Source organism: Chanodichthys erythropterus, chromosome 14 (genome assembly GCF_024489055.1).
Source record: "Chanodichthys erythropterus isolate Z2021 chromosome 14, ASM2448905v1, whole genome shotgun sequence".
Lineage (NCBI taxonomy): Eukaryota > Metazoa > Chordata > Actinopteri > Cypriniformes > Xenocyprididae > Chanodichthys > Chanodichthys erythropterus.
Genome location: NC_090234.1, coordinates 4,545,377 through 4,564,900, shown reverse-complemented (window position 1 = coordinate 4,564,900; position 19,524 = coordinate 4,545,377).

Below are 19,524 nucleotides of genomic sequence, written 5' to 3'. Positions count from 1 at the left end.
CCAGTGATCTCTGGAGACATTTTCCATTATGGCAGGACCAAACGCACTGGACAGAGTCACTTTTAGTATGTGCGCTGTGCAGTTTAGTCTCGTGTATCCTCGTAAGGCACTGATAATGTTGGTTCCATAATCTGTGACAAAATCTTTCTTCCCATTTCTGTTGCATCAATGCCAAATATTCTGAGATTCTGAAGCAGGTGCATTCGAATGATTTCACCCGTCTTTGAGGTGCTTGGGTCAAAAGGGACAGCACTCTTGAATGTAGCTCAGATTGCTCATTAATGTAATGGATGATTGCAGACAAAAAAGACTTTTGTGATATATTTCTGTCCATATGCGTGTTGTAATTGCATATCCGAATTTGTATATTACTGCAGTGATTTTGTCAACAACATGTCTACGTACTCTGAGCCCTCATTTCAATATTTCTTGATACTGTTGTTGGATGTGGAAGTATCTCACTGACATTAAACTTTCAGATTTTTGCTGCTGTGTCGACCAAATGTTGGGCCAGCTGATTAAAACCTTTTCTGGACACAGTATCATACTGTCGAATGTCTTGGCAAACAAATTCAACATATATTTCTGTGGTCTCTTTTTTAAACCGCTCTGGCACCGGCCTAGACGTTGTAAATGTCAGTTTAGTTTGACCCTTTGTGATGAGGCATGAATGCCGCCTTAAACCAGAGGTTCCAGTCTTTTGACTGCTGAACGGGAACACTTTTAGGCATTTATCACATTACGCTAAGGTTTTTTTTTTTTTTTTCCCTTTTGTATCTATGACACAAGAAAAAAACTCCCACACATCAGACTTGCCTGACGTGGGTTTCTCGGCAGTAAACTAACCATTTTCCAGTCCAAGTTGAACGTCCTTCAAGGACAGTACATCCACACTTTGCTCTGCCATGCATATTCTGCTCTGTCAGTCATCGACAAGCTGCCTGTTCTGTCTGAGGGTGTATATTTACCACTGGTACAGTCTGCCCTGAGGACCGTTATGCACATGCTGTACGCACAGACCCCTCAAATACAATGCATGACGCAGAAAGAACTGGTCCATGCATGTAGCGCGTGCATAACGGTTCTGAGTGCAGACTGTATACCGGGTGGTCGATAAGATTAAGATTAAGTAAAGCAAACAGGTTATGGGTCTTATTCACAAAACACTGTTCAGTTTTTCTCAGAGATTTACAAACCTTGTAATATTGTGTCTTATTTGCAATTGCCATTTATTTTTATTATAGGTTACAGAATCATCAAGTTCTGTAGCAATGGAGTAAAATGGTTTCAGGAGAACACTCAGCAAAATCCTAGATGATGATATTGGAATAGGTGTGGTGACAACAGATAGATCCCTATCCATCCCCATCGCAAGATAATGCGAGTCGACTACCCAAACATTCATCATGGGTTTAAAGGTGCCCAAGAACGTTCTTTCACAAAATGTAATATACGTCTAAGGTGTCTCCTGAATGTGTCTGTGAAGTTTCAGCTCAAAATACCCCATAGATTTTTTTTTTAGTATTTTTTTTAACTGCCTATTTTGGGGCATCATTAACAATGCACTGACTTACACTCGACGCTGCCCCTTAAATCGCGCTCTCCCTGCCACACCAGCTGTTGACTGTATTACAGCGCATTTACAAAGTTCACACAGCTAATATAACCCTCAAATGGATCTTTACAAGATGTTCGTCATGCATACTGCATGCATGCTTCGAATTATGTGAGTAAAGTATTTATTTGAATGTTAAAGTTTGAATTTGAGGCTGTCCTCCGTGGCTAACGGCTAATGCTACACTGTTGGAGAGATTTATAAAGAATGAAGTTGTGTTTATGAATTATACAGACTGCAAGTGTTTAATAATGAAAATAAGGACATGGTTCTTGTCTCCGTATACAGTAAGAAATGACGGTAACTTTAACATCATTTAACAGTACATTAGCAACATGCTAACGAAACTTTTAGAAAGACAATTTACAAATATCAGTAAAAAAATATCATGCTATCATGGATCATGTCAATTATTATTGCTCCATCTGCCATTTTTCGCTGTTGTTCTTGCTTACCTAGTCTGATGATTCGGCTTTGTGCTGCTCCAGACGTTAACTGGCTGCCCTTGTCTAATGACTTTTATAATTTTGGGAACATCATGGGGCTGGCATTATGCAAATATTGGGGCGTACACCCCGACTGTTACGTAATGTTGAGATTCGCCTGTTCTTCGGAGGTCGTTTAAACAAATTAGATTTATATAAGAAGGAGGAAACAATGGGGTTTGAGACTCACTGTATGTCTTTTCCATGTACTGAACTCTTGTTATTCAACTATGCCGAGGTAAATTCAATTTTTGAATCAAGGGCACCTTTAATGTATGTCATTTGGCAAATAAAAATAAGACAGCTGTAGAAGACAGCTAAATATTTACTTCAAATATTGAAGTTAGAGGGGTTCATTCCTGGACAGAAGATGGAGAAGAAAGAAGATGTCTGCATAGCAAGCTTACCTCTATAAAACGTCCAGGGCGTTAATTACACTAGAGAACCTTGTCTTAGACAAGCATACTGGTCAGTTTACATATGTATAATGTATGTTCATGTACAGAGCAAGAACATTTTTGAACATTGTATTATTTTATTTTTTATCAGGTAAGCTTGAAGTGTTCCAGTCACTGTTCCTGAAGTACTGCCCCAAAAGAATACACTTCCATTACACAACAATGCTTGCATGTGCCCAGGTGGCAGTGCTTGACCACAATGAGAATGTTAATAGACAGCAGGCCAGAACCAACACTGGTAAGTTTGTTAAACAATACACCAATGACTGTAATGTAATATTTCAGAACAAATATACTTTTTTTTTTTTTTTTTGATAGGTACACCACGGTTCAATGTAGTGTTCCTCAAGCACTCTAAACAGTGGGTAGCCAGAAAATTGTGATGTTTGACATTGGCTGTTTTAGTAGTATCAAATTGTCAATCTATTTGTTTAATAACTAAATGCTAACAAAAAGCTTGCAGGAAAAATTCAGTAATTGAGATAGTTAAATTATAATTGATCTATTATACATCGTATTGCATTTGGTTCCTTATTTACTTGTAATAGGTTAAGTTGTTTATAAATTGGTTTATCACTATTTTTTTTTTCCAGTGATTTGATAACTGTTCATTTGTGAATCTACAGAAAATTAAACTGGTAAAACACTTGCTTTCATGTAATGTGTCATTGCTCTTTATTCTAGTTGCCTGTCTATCTCTATATAATGAAACCATTATAAGTACAGACTGTTTAGTATTGCATTTTTGTTTTATTTTAGGAATTCAAAGACAACTCAAATTTACATAATGACACCTTCTTTTCTTTACCCTAGTGCCACATTTGTTTGTTTTATTTTGGGTAATGCTTGAGGAGTTGAGGCGAATGTACAACAGATATCTGTTACAGAGACAAAGGAGGAGGATATTAAGAAGAACCAAGTTTATCTGTTTTTAAGGAGATTTAAGGTAAGCTAAATAGGGTAATGAGGCAATAATTATAACTACATTTATTTAACTATAAATAATATTACTATTTACATCACATACAATATTATTATAGGTGATCCCTCTGACTGTAAAAGTGCTACAAATTACATAATTTACCATTTAACCCAGTGTTCATGATTTTAAGATAATTGTAAGAAAAACTAAGATACTGTAAAAAAGTAGATACTGTACAATATTTTTTTTATTATTATCATGATTAAACATTCAAAATGAACAAAATGTAATGTTGTGTGTAGTATTTATTTATTCATTTTTACTATCTTGCTTCATACAGACAGACATGAGTTATTGCAGGCTTAACCCCCATGTCCCTGTTCTTGAGAGGTTTTTTGATGGCGGGGATACAAAAGCAGACTTTCGTCTGAAGAGAGAGAGCCTCAATAAACTCCTGGAGCTGCTTCATCAGAAACGGAGGCATGGCTGGGGTACGACACTCCAGACACTGGTGTTTTTGTATTGGTTGGCCTGTGGTGCATCTTACAGGGTTGTGTCACAGGCTTTTGGGATCCCACGGCCAACCATACACATAATTATATACAGAGTGGCTGATGAAGTCATGGCTATTTTGCCAAAGGTTGTGGCCCTGCCAAGGTCAGAAGAACATCTGCTCCAGATTGGTTCAGGCTTTGCTTCTCTCGCCAATCACCAGGCATTTGGTAAAGCTGTTGGAGGAATTGATGGATGTCATGTCAGAATAAAACCACCAGCTGGCCCTGATGGACATTGTTACAAAAACAGAAAGCTGTTTGCCTCCATCTTGCTTCAAGAGATTTGTGACCATAAAGGAGCATTTTTTGACATTTTTGTTGGGTACCCTGAGAGTGTCCATGACTCGTGGGTACTTAAGAACAGCCCCATTTACAAACAGGCTAAGTATCCACCGCAGAGCTTTTTCCTCCTCGGCGATGGTAGGTACCCCTGCACAGAGAAGCCAATCACAATTATGACCCCATTTAAGAATCCTGCCTCACCATCTACTCAGCGCTTCAATGCACATCTTTCTAAAGGCTGCTCAATTGAGCATGCTTTTGGAATGATGAAAACGTGATTTAGAGCCATCTTCCCTTAGGCACTTGAAGTGCATCCAACGTTTGCAGCAAAGGTTGTATTATTTTTCTCTATATTTGACTTTTTCTTAACACACAACTTCAATGTGAGATAAATTTTACATAGAATGTTGTTTTCATATTTGTGTGTACAGCAGCATTCACTGTGCTGCATAACATCTGCCTTGGTGTTGATGACATTATACCACCAGACGACAGCCAAGAGGAAGATGATGTGGAAGCGTATAATCCACAGGAAGCAGTATCTGGTGCAGCATGGCGTTTTAGACTGTACAACCAAATGTCTGCCTTACAGGATGTCACCCAGGACCATGACTAAATAATTCATCCTAATTAAAAACAAGTAAGTTTGTTGAACGACAGGTTTGCGACAATAAGGTTTCAGGAAACGGTCGTGACTAGCTAGTTGATTTGTTCAACGATGCATCGTACTGTGGTAGTTCAGCAGCAAGTTACATTGTTGTTTGGGAAACGCACCCCAGGTCCATTTTCTCCAGAATAAATCTACAATCTTAAAAAAAAAACTTAGTTCATGTGGGAAATTAGCAAAGACAAGGAAAGACGTCAAGAAATCTGCTTGAAGATACTCCTTCTGTCTAACAGAATGACTTCCCACTCTTTAAACCTCCCATCTTGCTTCCAACCATATAAGGCTGTATTTTTAGTCCCAGTGAAGAAATCAAAATGTTCCTGTCTGATAAATTTCTCTGTATTTTTCTTGCTCCATATTCAAAATCAAATTTAACATGACACATTTATACATGTAGCTATCACCTTTCATGTACCCTCTGGTAGTGTTTGGTCATTTTAGATAGTTTGTTTCAGATTTGAAACAGATTTGCAAAAAACAATACTTAATTTTAAACAAAACAAATTCTTAATTCATACACACACACACACACACACACACACACACACCTAGTGCTCTAATTAAAAGGTGAGTGGGAAATGTTATGGACATGTTATCATGGTCATGTTTATCATTCATGTTTACCCCCTAATCCTTTTTGCCCATACAGTATACAGTAAAACATTTTACATTTATCCAGAGAGATGCAGCTATTTTCATTGCATTTATCAATGGGACATGGAAACATAGGTAGAACCTACTCCAAAAATCATACGTTCTACCCTAAACTCAGTGTCAGCACACTGTATGGCTTGCGATCTCTCAAGTGTCGTACATTAGAGGAAGCTCCGTAGCAGCACTAATTATGTGTCCAGCAACATAATTGTGCTTCAAATGTCAGTGAGTGGTGGTTCGCATGGTGACAAAATCTCATTAAAGCAGGATTTGACGGTGTGCCGTACCGACTCTTATTCTGCCTGACAGATTTAAGGCCCTACTGAAGACGGCACGGTTAGACCAATCAGATGAAAGGGGCATTTCAGTCGCATGTGCGAATGAAATATCAAAGCCATAAACTGATTTGTAAACCACAAATGAAACATGAGAAATCAAGCCGAAATCTCATTTTTCATTTGTTAAATTAAACGACGAAACGAATAAATGAGCCGTCTTTTCATTTTTCCTTATTTCATTCCAAATAGAAAATGAAGTTATAAAAACTTACACGAACCTACCTACTGTACATAGACTCTGAATAGGCTACTATAGCCGAAAATACATTTTGTTAAATACACTCTGATGTTTATGGAAAGCAATTAATAATAGGCAAATCCTTTCTTTAATTAAAATCTGATGACGTGTTTTATATCAGAAACACAGGCTTTAGGCTTTAATCCGACAGATCTGATTCTCTGAACTGTGGTGGCAGCACCCATTGTGTGTTATAGATCAACTGACATGATATAACACATTCAAATATTTGATTATTCAAATATTTGAACCGCCGATTTATATTTCTACCAGTTGGTTCCCACACTCCATAACCAAGCACGCACACATAATATCTGAGCCAGAGTACAACCATGAGAACACTATATTTTATTTGACATTGCCTCTGGAATAGCCTTCCTCTACACTTAAGACCCTGAGACTCGTTTGAATGTTTTAAATATATGTTGAAAACACATCTCTTCTCTGGTGCATACAGTTGCCCTAGGTGTTTGGAGATTGTTTTTGTGTTTTATTGTTTATTTTGTTTTGGTAATTTTGCAAGTGTAAAGCACTTTGGTCAGCTTGTGTTAGTGTAGAAATACATGTTGATTGATTAAACCTGCATGGAAAGTGTGCTTTTCATAAGTTAACGGCACTGTAAATTACCATGGAAGTTTCTGGTTAACGACTGTTCACAGGAAGATTAGACCCTTCCTATCGGAGCATTCCACACAAATTCTTGTCCAAGCTCTTGTTCTATCCAGCCTGGACTATTGTAATGCTCTCTTGGCTGGCCTTCCAGCATGCTGTTCAAGCCTCTACAACTGATCCAGATTTCCACAGCAAGATCGCTCTTTAGCGAACCGAAGAGAGTGCATGTCACTCCTCTCTTCATCAGTCTGCATTGGCTGCCAATAGCTGCTCGCATCCAATTCTAGGCTCTAATGTTTGCCTACCTTGAACTGTGGTGGCAGCACCCATCGCGTGTTATAGATCAACTGAAATTATTTAAATGACAAAACATATTGAAATATTTGACAACTGATTTATATTTCTACCAGTTGGTTCCCACACTCCATAACCAAGCACACGCACGTAATATCTGAGCCAGAGTACAGCCATGAGAACACTCTATTTTACCTGCATGGAAAGTGTGCTTTTCATAAGTTAACGGAGAGTTAATTGACTTTACTTTAGTTAAACCTCAAATTTTTTTCATTTTTCATTTTATTTAAATGTTTTTTATTTTGTTTTGCTGTTGGAGCAAATGGCAATATTTGCCATGGTCTGTTATTCGTATTGTACCTTGCAATGTGTGACAAATAATAAATATATATTTGTATTAAGTACATTTATAATTGTTATATTCTTTAAAAGCACTGGCAGCCACTGCTTGAAAGTGCTGGAAAAGTGTTTGCATTTCACTAGAGAAAACTGCACAAATAGAAAAAACTGGAAAAGGGGCAAATACCTTTTCACATCAATGTAATATTGCAGTGACTGTTGATGTGAAGGTGAGCTTGAAGAACCCAAGTGCAGTTTATTAATTCCAAACATAATCAAACATAAAACAAACAAACAAACACTTGGCTTGATTTGACTTGACAAGATAAAGGGGAGCACATGCAAATCAGAAAACATGACTGTGAAAACCACCAAATAAGACATGAATCATGAACATGGAACAAAACCAAAACTATACATGGCAGTTGATAACTCCTGTTGCTGACTGGTCTGCCCTGAGGCTTGTGGGTGTGTTTTTCCAGCCCTCTGAGGAGCTTTATTTAAGACAGAAATCTCAGACAAGCATCTCATGGAGACACTGCTCTTCTGACCCAGTGCTGTCTACAGTCATCCAGGTAAGTTTGTTTCTAATACTTAGCTTTTGTGGGCTCATGGTTCATCTGAATACCTGTTTTCTGAGAAAATTAAACACATTACTGTATGGAATGGAAGGGTAGTCCGAGATATAGCTGTAACCACCACCACAGCTAATAAACAAATTATTCGCAATTTATTTGGTCACCTTTATTTCCTACAAATATTAAAGTAACAGTTTATTCATTTTCCTGTTGGATTTCAATATTCTACCTTCTTTCTGTTGGCTGAGTAAAAGTCAAATGTTAATTTCATTACCCTAATTGGAAAATGTAACACTTTGGATTAGAGAACATTTAATTATGAATCTTTTATGCTTAAAGCTTTACCCGATTAAATTAAGATTTGTACCTCATTTTTAGCTTCTGCCATGTTCTTTCTTTCTTTCTTTCTTTCTTTCTTTCTTTCTTTCTTTCTTTCTTTCTTTCTTTCTTTCTTTTTTTGCCAGTGGGATTCCTTGGAAATTAATATTAGTTCAATAACTTAGTGTACTGCCAGTTTTACAGTGATTTAGAATTAAACTTACGTAATGACTCGGAAGTATGCAGAAGTCTTTTTTGTTGGGTGCTGTTGCCATGGTGACTCGTAATTTCAGAGCTCCATTGATCATGGCTTTTCTTAGTCGTGGTGTACGCGCTTAACTCAGAGTCAACCTACTTAGAGTTGATTGAACTAACTCAAATCAGCTGTTCTGAAAAATCAAAAACTCCAAGTTAGTTGAACCTCCTTATTGAAACGGGCTGCAGGAAAAATGAAAAACCAACTCAAAGTCCAAATCAAACAAAGACAAACATGACAGTTTTCTGAAAAATGTACCAATTTTAAAATCCTCAAGTTCCAGAGGTGCATATTGACATAGTCATGTCAAGTCACCTTTATTTATATAACGCTTTTTACAATGCAGATTGTGTCAAAGCAGCTTTAAAGTGATAACTGGTGTATAATTTTGGCTGCACAGCAGCTCTTAAAGAAAATGGTGTCAGTATCCATCTTAAGTAAATTCAGCACTGGAGTAAACAGTGATGTCATCATCCAGCTCAGTTCAGTTTGCATACAATAGAGTGTCAATGCAGGCAGATCAAAACACTATTGAATATCAAATGTGAAAAAAAGTGTCTTTTCTGCTAGATATAGATCTGCTGCATTGAAATAAAAGCTCTGGGGCCGTATTCACAAAACACTTTATCTTACCACTAAGAGTTCTCCTAAATAGCAGTAAAAGTTTTTAGCTAAGAGTTTTCTCTTAAACCCTTAAAGCTAAGAGTAAGGGCGGGGTTGACCTCGTTGCTATGGAGTATACACACAGTGATTGGCTGATGGGGGAGGAGTCAGCGATTTAATCATAGAAATATTGTAGAATGAGGTGTCATGTTTCCATATTAAAATAAAGGTTTTAAAATACAAATGTTGCCATATTCAAATAAAGGTTTTAAAATGTAGGCTAAGTGTCACTAATTATACTAGTTCTCATTATACTAGTATATACATTTAATTGTCCACCTCTTGGATGTCTGCATCTCAAGAGAATGCAGAATTCAAGCGACAAATTACGTTTTATAAACAAAGATTGTGAGGAACACATTCAAACAGTCTTTCTAATCAGCTCGAGAGGATGAATATATACACAGACGAAAGCTGACTCGCCTATAGTTACTTTGACAGTTTTCTGTATCCCTCCGCCAACCCGCTCCTCACTCTCGGCTGGGGATATGGGGAGAACTTTGGGTTTGGGCTAAATTCTGATCTCGGAGCCCTCGATCCCCTTGGACAGCACACCAAATACACTTATTATATATATATATATATATATATATATATATATATATATATATATATATATATATATATATATATATATACACACACTTTTTTTATCTATTTAATTATTTGTAAGTGTGAAACCTTTGCCACAGGTAATCAGACAATATTTATTTTTTTGTTAATTTATTTATTTTTTATTTTTTTTGGCATCTTATCGTAGATTCAAATCTATAAATCAAGATGTATTGCATTTATGAAGAAAAGGTTCAGCACCTAAGGTTCTATCACTATTGTCTCAATGGTGTTCAGTGTCTCTGGGTGGATTTGGACTGTTTGTGATTTGGTCTTAGTGACTTAGGAGTCCTCTTGACTACTCCCAACAATTCACAGATTTAGGAGCTAGTTTTAGCACTAAAATGCTTTGTGAAATACTCTTAGAGCAAAAATTTAGGACTCCTAAAATTAGGACTGACACGCCCATTATTTTTAAGAGTTTCTCCTAAATCATCAAGTTAGGAGCTACTTTTAGCTTTAAGATGTTTTGTGAATAAGGCCCCTGTATTATATCATCAGTTAGCTTTCATGTTTCCTCCCTCATATATAAAGCTGTTTTGGTAATCAGTGAGCTCAATCTATAGAAGGACTAAAATAACTGCATTTGGTGTGGAGATTGAATGTTTGATTTATTTTGTGTTGCAGGTTCAGGCAAGATGAACGGCATTGTTCCCAAGAGCAAAGCAAAAGGCACTGACTTCTGTGGAGTGAACAACTACTATTATATAATCCGCTCTGATCTCGGCTGCTATATGCAGTCAAGTAATTTCAAAGAAGGTTCAGACATCTCTGTTTTCAGTCTGCATCCTGCCTGCCAAAATGGAGACCATTACATTGGTCATGAAGATGGCTACTTTTACATCATCAAGGGCAATTCCTACCGCAGAGTCACTGACCTGACGGCAGACAGCAGTGCTGTAGTTTACAGCCTTCATCCCAACTGCCAGGGTGGAGACCACTACCTCTCAGCCTTTGGCAAGTTTTACATCATCTTCCAAGGAAAAGGCACTTACCGAAGAACAACAAACATGAATCATGACTCGGATGCTGTAGAATACAGCCTGCATCCCAACTGCAGAGACGGTCTCTATTACTGGGGCCTTCCAAACAACTACTACTTCCTCAAGCCAGCCTCAAAGTGGGGAGTTGAGTACTACAAAGGTACCAACTTCAACAAAGATGAGTGCACTGATGTCTATTCTGTTCATCCTGATGTTCTTAATTTCCTTCCTGGTGGGCTGTCAGTAACTAAAGGCCCAGCCTTTGGCATTTGGGAGAATATTAAAACTATATCTAATGACAGCAATACACCAGTGACATGGCAAAAGAAAATCACTAAAAAGGTTGGATACAATAAGGAGAAGATGACCCAGATCACACACAACTGGAAGATAGCCGCGTCAGCCTCGATTGAATCTGGAGCTCTTGCAGGATTAATTGCCAAGTGTCAGTTCTCATTTTCTGCAGAATATGGAGGTTCACATGTCAGCACTGAAAATGAAAGCTGGACTGAAATGACTGAAGAGGAAGAACAACTCTCATTTGAGCTGAAGCCACATGGGTCTTTATATCTGTGGCAGTACAGAATGGGTCTTGGTAAAGAACCGGTGTTGTTCTGTCGTGATTTAAAGATTGATGATGAGCCAAACCCTCCAAATGAAGTCCCACTGCCACCCGCCCAATCATGAAAACATATCAGGATGCTTTAACTCCAAGGATAATCAAATGCTTCAGTTAAATACCTTAATTATAACTTATCAAGTAATTATTTAGATATCTGCATGCATTGCTTAAAATGAGGCTGGGATTGTTTAATATAGCAAAGACATTTTTCAGTTACAGTCAATGTAACTACAAATTACATCACTATCCATTATGGTATTATTGAAACACATTCAACCTAACTGCAGATCTTTCAATATGATGGCTAAATTGGGCTTTGGGAAAGTTTTGCTAGAAAAAAAAAGGGGGGCTTAGAGTATATTATTGTAGATGTAGTCATAGATGTTGTCACCGAAGTGTAACCAAAGTTGACTGAAGTGTTTGATTCACAAGTTGTAAACAGAGCTGCATTCTGTACTCATGCATTTGGTGTATACATGTAACTTTCTGTTTTTCACATATTTTTCACATATTTTGCTTTATAGCATATGCCATTTTGGATTTTGCTTTTAATGTGCTAAATAAAGCTGGAGACTTTTAAAGTCTTGGTGTTTTCATTGTCATTCTGTTTCTTTACCAAAAAAAAAAAAAAAAACAGTTTTGTGGAGTACATTTGACAAATCTCCACTCCCAGACAGCACAGACAGCACACACACATCTGTTTGAGGTGTGATGGTTTTATAGAAATATGCAGAAGATGCTGGAAAACGTCTAGGTTACTACTGTAACCCCCCATCGATTCTGACGTAATGGGGGCCCAATGGAAAACGCCATAGCAACTGAACCATGTTACGAGTGTTGGGGGGGAGCAAGTGCTACCACAAATGTCGTAACCTACCCAGCATCTGGAGTAAACCCGAGAGGTGTCCTCCATACCAGGGGGATGGAGTAGACTGGGCCTTACTCAGGGGATGGTCGAAGCTGCTGTTCCTTACCCCAGGGAAGAGTGTTTCAGGACTCAGTTCCCACATTTTTCAGCCATGACCAAAATGCCAGGGAAGCATTTTTTAGTCCTTGAGGGAGGGGAACTCTACGTAGACCACATCCTGCCCAACATCCATGTTAAAGAAGGAGAGTTGCGATCGCGACGCCAAGATGGACATGCCCTCTCAGTGAGATACTCTGAGATACTCAAGGTTTTTATGGTCCGTTAGGACCAGGAAGGGATGTTTAGCTCCCCTCCAACCAATGCCTCCACTCCTCGAGGGCCAACTTGACTGCAAGAAGTTCTCGGTTTCCGATGTCATAGTTTTCAACCGCCGGGTTGAGCTTGCGGGAGAAGCCGGCGCATGGATGGAGGCGGCTCGGATTCCCCTGCTGCTGAGAAAGAACCGCTCCTACTCCGGTTGTGGAGGCATCCACCTCCACCACGAATGGCTTGTTAGGATCAGGGTGTACCAGGAGAGGAGCAGTGGTAAATGCTTCTTTTAGGTCGTTGAAGGCCTCCGTGGCAGCTGGGGTCCAGGACAGAGACTTGGGCTTGTTGCATAGGAGACTTGTATGTGGGTTGGTGATGGAGCTGTAGTTCTGAATGCATCTTCTGTAAAAGTTGGCGAATCCAAGGAATCGTTGGAGTTCTTTTACCGTAGTTGGAGTGGGCCAGTTCTTAATGGCTTCCACCTTCCCCTCGTCCATCCGGATGCCACTGTGGTCGATGTGATACCCAAGGAACTGCACTGAGGATTGATGGAAGGAACATTTCTCGGCTTTGAGGAAGAGCTGGTATTCTCTCAGGCGTTTCAGGACCTCCGCAATGTTCGGCCAAGCTCTGGGAGTAGATCAGGATATCGTCGATGTATACCAGAACAAACTTGTGGAGAAACTCCCGGAGCACCTCATGCGGTGGCCTCAATATTTTCTGATCATAATTTGGTTATTTTAGTTTTGTGTATAAGGAATCAATCAATAAAATATAAACCAAATTATTGGAAATTAAATAATATACTTTTCAAAGTGTAGAAGATCTTCAAAGAAAAAGCCAAAAAAAATTATAAATGAAAATTTAATAAAGGCAAAAAAAGACTAAATATATGGGACATTGGGAACATACCAAAAATAGACAATATCTATCAAAATTTAGCACAGGGAGCTTTTATTCTTTCTAGACAGAAATGGATAGAACATGGTGAAAGGAATACAAAATATTTTCATAATCTAAAAAAAATAAATGTTCGTGTTAATAGTATATATAAACTTAAAATTAATGAACAGCTCTCTAAAATTTCACATTTTGTTGAATTTTATAAGAAACTCTATTCTGAACACAACAGTAATCAGAGCTCATACTTCTTCTCTTATATAAATAATGTGGCACAAGGTATTGATGAAACTCAGAAGGACTTTTGTGATCAAGATATATCCATTGACGAACTCAAAAAGAACATCAATAAGTTAAAAGATAATAAATCCCCAGGGAATGATGGCCTTACAGGTGAATTTTATAAGGTATTTCAAGATTATATTTCTGAATTCTTATTATTGGTTTTTAAGGAGGCTATAGAATCTTGTAGGCTTTCCCTAACTATGTGTCAAGGTTTAATTACATTGTTACCTAAACCTAATAAGGATTGTTTGCTTCTTGACAATTGGAGGCTTATAACCTTAATTAATAATGACGCAAAATTGATGGCTCATATTTTTACACAAAGAATAAAGTTGTAATTAGATACAATTATAGATGATGGTCACTTGCTTTATGCAAGGACGACATATTAGTAATAATATTCGATTAATCTTAGATTTAATAGATTATAAGGATTACATAACAGATAACAGTTACATTTTATTTGTAGATATATATAAAGCCTTTGATACTGTGAAACATGACTTTTTATTCGATCTATTCGATTTTTTTGGTTTTGGTCAATACTTTAAAAGGGCAATACAAACTTTATATAATGACTGTAATTGTTCAGTTAAACAGATACCTGCAAGACAAACACTCCACAGCTTGTTGCATCATGCTGGACAGTGTGATATGTGTCCAGGCTTCCACTGAATGTTGATCCACCCCTCCTTTCCCAGCTGGTTCAGACGCATCCTGAAATACTGCCTATGTTTGAAAACAATTACCAGTTTTCCAAAGTATCCGAAAGAAAATAAAATTTAGTGCAAAGCATTTCATAATAATTTGTGGGTGTGTTCACATGAGTGTTGCAAACTGGAGGGGTGGGGGATTGGGGTCAGTGTTTACTGGAATTTTTGAGATGCAGCTGTAAGCATCTTCATGTCCGGTTCAGCAGCTGCATGATCCACAATAAAAATTTGCTTTGTTGGAACGTGAAGATACTAAACAAAACAACAACAACAACAACAAAAACACAGAACACAGTAATCAAAAAAGAATATGTGTAATTATATATATTCCATTTCCTTCCATTTGAAGGAAGTACAGGTCCCCTCCTAGTCTCGTTTTTGCAAAATAAATAAATAAAAATAAAATTAAGCACAGTCAGACCTATTATAAATGCTATAGTTCTTATACCTCATCTGCAATTTGTCCTTCTTCAGTTTCTCCCGCAGTGGCCTGCTCATTGTACTTACCTGATGTGTTTTGTTTTGTTTGTTTTTTGCCTTTATTACAAATCTTTGGAATGGCAGCTTGTCGGTGTGTTTTGATCTGGAAAATTTATTTTGGAACTCAAATGAATAGCCAGAAAAAAAATAAATAAATATATATATATATATATATATATATATATATATATATATATATATATATTATTATTAACTCTGAAATTACCCTTTTAACAGCATCTTCATGACTGTGTTCAGGTGAATGTTTTTTTTGGCTCTGGCATTTCATGTGGGGCACTGAAATAGCAGGATTTTCGTTTGCCTCTTTTTCCGGATCTTTTAGCATACCCCTCCTCAGCAAATGACACATCTCTAGATGACTTTCTTGGTCATCTTGAGGAAAACCATTACCTAGGATGTATTCCCTGTATGAATCAGCAATGCATGCCTGACAAGATCAGCAGGTTTTTGGATTATTTTACTCCTGTTCCTATCAGGTAACATCCATCCTAATCCAGGAACAAAAACGATTGACCTTTTGAGCCCTAACGATCTGAAAGATAGCAGTGGCCTGTGTTTTATTCATGTAAACATGCGCAGTCTGTTTAATAAAACGGACTCTATTCGTCTGTCGGCTAAACTGACAGAAAGTGATATAATCGTCTTGTCAGAGACGTGGCTCAAACCATCAATTACAAGTAATATGATTCACATCGAAGGGTATAATCTCTTCAGGACAGATTGTGTGGGTAAAGGAGGGGGAGTAGCCATATATGCTAAGGCGCCGTTGGAATGTTGCTCCATTGAGTCAATAACAAAGCCAACATTTGCAAATTGCAAATTGTCTAAAAACAAGCCACGGTTCATTTTTAAACGAAATTACAAATGTTTTAATGAACAAGCTTTCCTTCATGAAATCTATCAGAGTGATTTAAACTCAGTTTGCGATATGGATGATGTTGAGCTGGCCTGGAATTATTAAAAAAAAAAAAAAAAACCTTTTTAGCCATAGTTGACAAACATGCCCCTATTAGAAGATATAGAGTGAGGGGTAGAGATAATCCTTGGTTTAATGACTCTATTGCAACAGCTATTAGAGAACGGAATGAAGCATGGATCAAAGCAAAAAGAAATAATAATGATACATGTTGGTTAAATTATAGGGTATTAAGAAATAAATGCACAAGACTAATAAAAAGTACAAAAAGTAAATATTTTGTGAATTTAATAAATGAAAACCTTAATGACCCCAAAACATTTTGGAAAGCAATTAGATCTTCTTCGGGTGACGTGCCACCCTCCACTATCCCTGAAGTTATAATAGCAAGTCATGGTGAAGTAAGGGGTAAACAAAATATAGTAGACACTTTTAACAAGCATTTTATTAATGCAGGAATACTTACTCAGTTGACACTTCAAGCCAACTCTGCAGATAGTGTAACCTCTATCACAGACTCATCTAGTGTAAGTTTAAATCATTTTTATTTTACTCCTATATCTGTATCTGAAGTACAAGAGGCACTGTTAGGCTTGGATTGTAAAAAGTCTGCTGGCCCAGACCAGATTGAGCCATATTTCCTTAAAACTGCTGCAAACTTGATTGTTGATCCTATTACCTCCATTTTTATTCTTAGTCTATACAGTGGTTCTATCCCCAAGTCATGGAAATCTGCATTTGTCCTCCCATTATTAAAAAGGTGGAGACCCGTCAGCTTTAGACAATTATCGACCAATCTCCAGACTATCTGTCTCGGCTTAATTGTTTGAGTCTCTAATAAATGAGCAACTACAACATTTTTTAGCTGACAACTGTATTTTAAGTCCCACTCAGTCTGGTTTCCGGCAAGGACACAGTACAATTGCAGCTGTAACCTCTGTTATGAATGATATTGTTAATGCTTTAGATGACAAAAAAGTCTTGTGCTGCTTTATTTATTGATTTATCTAAAGCATTCAACACTGTTGCCCATCATTGTCTTCTGCAAAGATTGCAAAACATAGGTTTTAGTATCAATCTGCTAAAGTGGTTTTCTAATTACTTGAGTGGTAGAACTCAGTGTGTGGCATTAGATAACTGTACTTCATCCCTGCTAGAAGTAAAAATGGGTGTCCCTCAAGGATCAGTTTTGGGCCCTATTTTATGTTCCATTTATATAAATAATTTAGGTTTGAATCTGAATCAATATTTTGTACACTTCTGCTATGTCATTGAAGGAAGCAATTTATAATTTACAGTCTGCCTTTAGTCAGGTACAAAAAATCTCTGGTAGGATTAAAGTTGGTATTAAATGCTAAAAAAACAAAATTAACGGTTTTTACACATTCACATTCTCATTCTCTTATCGATTTTACTCTTTTAACACAAAGTGATACTCCAATAGAGAGAGTTACTTCCTACAAATACCTAGGTATTTGGTTGGATGATAAATTGTCTTTTGGGGTCCATATTGAGAGCCTTTTAAAAAAACTTAGACCCAAGTTAGGTTTTTATTTTAGATTAAAGAAGTGCTTTCCTTATTCAGCAAGGAAAAGGTTGGTGCAGAGCACATTTCTATCAGTTTTGGATTATGGTGATCTAATTTATAAGCACTCTACTTCACTTTTATTTAAAAAAACTAGATATACTGTACCACTCAGCTTTACGTTTCATTACAGGTGCAGCAGCTAGGACTCACCACTGGACTCTGTATGAAACTGTACAATGGCCCTTCCTTTCCCTTAGAAGGAAAATCCATTTCTTGATTTTTATTACTAAAGCACTAATGGGTAAATTACCCGTCTATATTTTAAATTTGCTAATTTACCAAAATAGTGTTTATAGGACAGTACTATTAATTATTCCATCAACAAAAAAAGCCATTGGTCAAAACGCTTTCTCATCATATGCACCAAATGCCTGGAATGAACTCCAAAATACTTTAAATCTAGTATCGCTTCCATCTATTAATACTTTTAAAAACCTTTTAAAGTCATCTCTGACTGAACAGTGCAATTGTTTTTATTTAGGTATCTTATACAATTGTATGTTTATTTGCTGACGTTAATGTCTTGTTTTGTTTTCTAGTATGTATATTGTATAGAGATTTGTGGTGTATTATGTAATTTATGTCCTGTCTTATGTATTGAAACTTTTGCCCGCCTGTCTTGGCCAGGACTCCCTGGGAGAAGAGTTATTGTAACTCAATGGGACCTTTCCTGGTTAAATAAAGGTTAAATAAATAAAAATAAAATAAATAGAAAAAGCACTGATTCCTTGTTAAAAGAAAGAAGAACTGCTTGCATAAGAGACCAGCTGTAGTCTGTGTCTACACGGTGTACTTGCAATTTCAGCAAAAACTGCATGAGCCAGAATGTTATAGGCAGGACAGAATGCTCTGATGAAATCATCTCACTAACTGGCAAAGGTGGGGCATCTCTCCCTCTTCCTGGTAAGGTCAGAGCATAGTACAGTATTCTCCATTTTTGACTTGGGATACTGGAGATTACACTGCCTGTAGCGTCTTAATACTGCGTCACTCAGGATTTTTTTAAGCAATGTGCTAAAATTGTCATTCCAGTTTATGTGTAGAGGTGGGCCCCAAACGGGTCAACTTGAAATTGTGCACATATCCCGGTGTGCTGTAGAATGCAGTATCCGTTCCCCTGATTATTGACTGTGTCAGCTGTTTCTCAATTAAAACGTTGTCATGAAGCTGCATGTTTTTTTTTATTCATGAGAGATTACTTTCAGGATGTTTTTATTGAGGCTGTGGGTTATGTTACCTGCCACAAGCTCCTCCACTGGGGTGTTTCGCAGTCTGGTGTAACACTCTTTGCCGACGCCTTCACTGACACTTCTGGCAATAGCTCCTCGCCTGATGTTACTTGCTCGGAAGCGCTGATGGGATTTTTGATGGAGTATTTCCCCAGAACGGCGCATTGACACTGGAACGTACTGATGTTGCAAGGGTTTGTGTTTGATGACAAACTTGTAATTAGCGGAGCATGAAGGGAATGTGCATTTGGTCCGCACCGTTATGTACAGACAGTGCCGTTTTCGGCTTCCTGTTACACAAACGTGTTGGTATGTGAATCTAATTGGACAGCAAAATTTTATATATGTAGTGAGTCCATGGCGGTCTAAGTTTATTTATCCCTTTCAAAGGGCAGTTTTTTTTCCCAGATTTTAAAGGTTTTTGTTGGTGGGTTTAACATCTTTCGAAAGTCATCCTTTGTACCTTGTACATCTTCATTTTCACCACTTTGAAACTTGCTTGGAGGATGCACATGATCAGCTTCACTCTGAACACTCAGCTCACTGGGAGGAGGCACGTCAGTTTCACGCTCCATTGGTTTCACTCTCTCAGGCCCTTTCTGACCCCTCTTCTGACTACCCTGAATTACTTCTCTTGGATGCCAGTTGGAGGGCATGGAATCAGTAGACTCATCTTCCGTTTGAACAATTGTTCTCAAGTCCCTCCTGTTGTACCCCCTCAACAC